This window comes from Nicotiana tabacum, chromosome 9, assembly GCF_000715075.1.
Source record: "Nicotiana tabacum cultivar K326 chromosome 9, ASM71507v2, whole genome shotgun sequence".
Classification (NCBI taxonomy): Eukaryota; Viridiplantae; Streptophyta; class Magnoliopsida; order Solanales; family Solanaceae; genus Nicotiana; species Nicotiana tabacum.
In genome coordinates, this window is record NC_134088.1 from 27,707,497 (window position 1) to 27,712,753 (window position 5,257).

Genomic DNA, 5,257 nt, shown 5'->3' on the forward strand with positions numbered 1-5,257 from the left:
CGTATCGCCAGAGTTGAAAGAATTGAAGGATCAGTTGCAAGATTTTCTTGATAAGGGATTTATTTGACCTAGTGTGTCTCCCTGGGGTGCACCGGTGTTGTTTGTTAAGAAGAAGGATGGGTCGATGAGGATGTGCATAGACTATCGGCAGTTGAACAAAGTCACCATCAAGAACAAGTATTGATTGCCGAGGATTGACGACTTATTTGATCATCTTCATAGTGCCAAGGTGTTTACGAAGATTTATTTGAGGTCTGGCTACCATCAGTTGAGGATTAGGGCATCCAATGTCCCTAAGACATGGCTTTTCAGACTCGGTATGGGCATTATGAGTTCCTAGTGATGTCATTTGGGTTGACAAATGCCCCAGCAACATTTATAGATTTGATAAACTGGGTGTTCAAACCCTACTTGGATTCTCTTGTGATTTTATTCATTGATGATATCTTGATCTACTCCCGCAGTCAAGAGGAGCATAAGCAGCATCTTCGGATTAAACTTTAGACTCTGAGAGATAGCCAGTTATATGCCAAGTATTCAAAGTGTAAGTATTGGTTAGACTAAGCCGCCTTTTGGGACATGTTGTATCGGCAGAGGGCATATAAGTGGATCCTAAGATGATTAAGATAGTTCCGAACTGTCCTAGACCTACTTTAGCTATAGAGATCCGGAGTTTCTTGGGTTTGGCGGGTTATTACCGCAGGTTCAAGTAGAGGTTTTCATCTATAGCAGCCCCATTGACCAGATTGACCTAGAAGGGTGCCCCGTTTAGATGCTCGGACGAGTGTGAGTTGATCTTTCATAAGCTCAAGACTGCTTTGACTACGGTGCCAGTGTTGTTGTTGCCTACCAGTTTATGATCTTATGCGGTGTATTGGGATGCATCTCGTATTGGGCTCGGTGTAGTATTGATGCAGGATGGCAGGGTGATTGCATACGTATCATGGCAGTTGAAGGTTCATAAAAAGAATTACCATGTTTATGACTTAGAGTTGGCAACCATTTTTCATGCGCTGAAGATTTGGAGGCACTATCTTTACGGCGTGTCGTATGAGGTATTCACGGATCATCGGAGTTTGCAGTGTTTGTTCAAACAAAAGGATCTCAATTTGAGGCAGAGGAGATGGTTGGAGCTGTTGAAAGACTATGATATCACCATTTTGTATCATTCTGGGAAGGCCAATATGGTCGCATATGCCTTGAGTAGAAAGGTTGTGAGTATGGGCAGTCTTACATATATTCCAGTTGGTGAGAGGCTGCTTGCTGCAAATGTTTAGGCGTTGGCCAATCAGTTCATGAGATTAGATGTTTCAGAGCCCAGTCGTATTTTAGCTTGCACAGTCGCTCGATTGTCCTTGTATGAGCGCATCAGAGAGCGTCAGTATGATGATTCTCATTTGCTTGTCCTTAAGGACACGATGCATCACGGTGATGCCAAGCAGGTTACGGTTGGAGATGGTGGGGTTTTGAGGATGCATGGCCGTATTTGTGTGCCCAATGTGGATGGGCTTTGTGAGTTGATTCTTGAGGAGACCCACAATTCCCGGTATTCTATTCACCCGGGTGCCGCCAAGATGTATCAGGACTTGCGACAACATTATTGGTGGAGGATGATGAAGTAGGTTATAGTTGTATATGTAGCTCGGTGTCTAAATTGTCAGTAAGTTAAGTACGAGGATCAGAGGCCTGGTGGTTTGCTTCAGAAGTTAGAGATTTCTGAGTAGAAGTGGCAGCGTATCACTTTGGAATTTTTTGTTGAACTCACACGAACTCAGAGGAAGTTCGACGCGATATGGGTCATAGTGGGCAGGCTGACCAAGTCGGCATATTTCATTCCAGTGACAGTTACCTATTCTTCAGAGCGGTTAGTTGAGATCTACATCCGCGAGATCATCCGTCTTCATGGTGTGCACATCTCTATCATTTCTAATCAAGGAACATAATTCACCCCGCACTTCTGGAGGGTCGTACAGCATGAGTTGGGCACGCAGGTTAAGTTGAGCACAATACTTCATCCCCAGACGGACAGACAGTCCGAGCGCACTATTCATATATTAGAGGATATGATTCGCGCTTGTGTTATGGACTTCGGGGGTTCTTGGCACTAGTTCTTGCCACTTACAGAGTTTGCCTACAATAACAACTGCCATTCTAGCATTTAGATGGATCCCTATGAGGCATTATATGGGAGGCGATGTCGTTCTCTAGTTGGATGGTTAGAGTCTGGGGAGGCTCGGTTGTTGGGTACATATTTGGTACAGGATTCCTTGGATAAGGTCAAGATTATTCAGGACCGACTTCGCACCGCTCAGTCCAGGCAGAAGAGTTATGCCGACCGTAGAGTTCGTGATGTTGCATTCATAGTTGGAGAGAGAGTACTGCTCTGTATTTCACCCATGAAGGGTGTGGTGAGGTTCAGAAAAAAGGGGAAATTGAGCCCTCGCTATATCTGACCCTTGAGATTCTTTAGAGAGTGGGTGAGGTGGCCTACATGCTCGCATTTCCACCCAGTTTATCAGCGGTTCATCCGGTGTTCCATGTGTCCATGCTCCGAAAGTATCACGGTGATCTGTCCCATGTGTTAGATTTCAGCTCAGTCCAATTGGACAAGGATTTAACTTATGAGGAGGAGCCTGTAGCTATTCTAGCCCGGCAGGTCCAACAGTTGAGGTCTAAGAGTTATCCTTCAGTTTGAGTGTAGTGGAGAGCTAAGCCGATCGAGGCAGCCACTTGGGAGTCTGAGTCGGACATGCGGAGTAGATATCCACACCTTTTTACCAGTCCAGGTACTTTTCTATGTCCATTCGAGGATGAACGTTTGTTTTAAAGGTGGAGAATGTGATGACTCGATAGGTCATTTATAGTTTTAACCCTCAATTCTGTTTTTCGAAACCTTGAATAGCTTTGTTTAACCTTACCCGGTTTGCGTGCATTATCCATGTCATTTTCCAAAAGGTTTTGAGTTCGGTCAATGTTTTGACGTAATCTGTGCCTTAAAACTCATTTGAGTTGACTTTGGTCAATATTTTGACGTAATTCAGACGTCTGGTTGAAATATTAAAAGTTCTTTAAGTTTCATTGAAAATTTCATTCGTTTTGGCGTCCGATTCGTAGTTCTAGGTGATATTTTGGTATTTTGATCGCACGAGCGAGTTCGTATAATATTTTTGGACTTGTGTTCATGTTTGGTTTGGAGCCCCGAGGGCTCGAGTGAGTTTCTGAGAGGCTTCAGAGTGGTTTCAGACATAGAAACATAGCTGGTGCATGTTTTATCTGGTGCTGGACAGCAGACTTCGTAAGTGCAAGGTTTGGATCGCATTTGCGAGCATGGGCTGGGACTGGGGTTCTCGTATTTGTGAGGTTTCTGTCGTATTTGTGATAGTATCATGTTCGCAATTGCGAACAAATTGTTCGTATTTGCGATGGCAACAGAGGTGTGAAACCTTCGCATTTGCGAAGACTTTTTCGCACTTGGGGGGGTTAGCAATTGCGAACCGCAGGTCGCAATTGCGACATCTGTTCCTGGTCAAAAGCTGAGAAACATGGGAATTTAGCTCATTCTTTCAAATTCTCAACCCTAAACACCTTAAAGACGATTTTTCCAAGAGCTCTTCTTCCTAAATTCATTGGTTAATAACTCTAATCTACTTTTTTTTAATCATCCATTATTTTCCATAAGATTTTAACCTTAAATCTAGGATTTTCATGGTAGAAATTAGGGATTTGGGTAAAATTATGGGTTTTGAAAAAATTAGGATTTATACCTCGAATTGAGGTCGGATTTCGAATTGCACAACAGGAAAAACATTGCTTCAAATGCACGGGAAGATCATTGTAGCTCAACATCAATGCTGGTAATATGCCATTGTGTGGCAGCTCCCATATTTCACTTCTCAAAATGCGTTTCCACTCTTCAATCTCTGATTTGGAACAAACCAGCAAGTGTCTTTAGTGCTAAGTGCAAACCTTTGCACTTTTTTGCAATTTGTTTTCCTACCTCTTCAAGTTCTGGATGTTCCTTAGGATCCCTATTTTCAAATGCATGTCTTTTGAATAAAGGCCAAGAGAATTGGTCGACTACCCATCATCTCCGCAACACTCTCCTTACGTGTCGTCACAATGATCTTACTTCCACGTTCTCCTTGTGCAAAAGGATTTCTCAAGTCATCCCACTCGATGTACCTTTTAAGCTTTTAAGCTTTCCTTCAATTTGATTTGAATCTTAAGATTGTTATTAACCATCAAGTTGGATGAACCAATTTCTTGAAGTAATCCTTTTGTTATTCTAGAAGCATCATATGGTTCAGACACACAGAACCAAGCTTTCAAATCAAAATGGTCTTGCACCTTCTCATTATTGTACACAGCTTTAGCAAGTGTTGTCTTGCCAAGACCCGCCATTCCAATAATAGTAATTACACGATACTTTTTTCCATCGGCATCAACAGACAATAAATGGTCAACCAAGGTCTCTATTTCATTCTGCCTCCTAAAGATATCAGATTCATCAACCAAAGTCATCTTCAACCTCTTTAACAGTCGAACATCATGCTTGCCCCTCTGAAACATCTTCAGCAGCTCACCCCGAGGAGCAAGCCTATCAAAGAGAACATTCAAAGCTGAAGATAGAAATGCACCTCCAACTGCAAAGCCAAACTCCATTTCTGAAAGCTGCTAAACGAAACAGACAACCACAAAATGATCAAGAATTTGGAGAAGATTGATGTTTCTATCTTAAAATAGTCTTACTTTTACCTGTTCAATGCTAAAAGTAATATGAACAAGAATGCTCAGAGTATATGCTAGATGTGTCCGTGCTTTAGCAAAAGTTGCTTGTGCTTCTTAGAAGACCGTATATCTATCTCTTTCTTTCTTTTCAAAATGTATGACTTTTTTAACCAACAAAAAGACAAAGACTTCCTAATGAAGCCCTGTTTCTTAACTATTCATTGAATAATTGAGGCAAGAGAGGGAGTATAAAAAGGGACAGGGTGGGGAACTGAAAAATAAAAGAGCCTAAAATGATAAATTTCTGTAGGGTATGTGTTAGGTGTACCTTTTGCTCATATCATGAAATGTTTTAGAAATTGTGGAAATTTAAATGATGAGAGTATACTAACTGTAAAATTGTTGCTGAAATACTCTGCACTCTACATTCTTGAAAATGTTCCTTTTCTTGCAATATACCTCTTTGAAGTTGAAAACCTAAATAATGGTAGGAAAAAGATTAGATAGTGGCTTTAAATTTTAATAGTAT

The 5,257-nt window shown here is 41.6% G+C and overlaps 1 pseudogene; it reads right to left on the bottom strand.

Annotated features, from left to right (window-relative positions):
- Positions 1-3,788: 3,788 nt before the first annotated feature.
- LOC107832340 (putative disease resistance protein RGA3) lies at positions 3,789-4,911 on the bottom strand (annotated as a pseudogene).
- Positions 4,912-5,257: the final 346 nt, after the last annotated feature.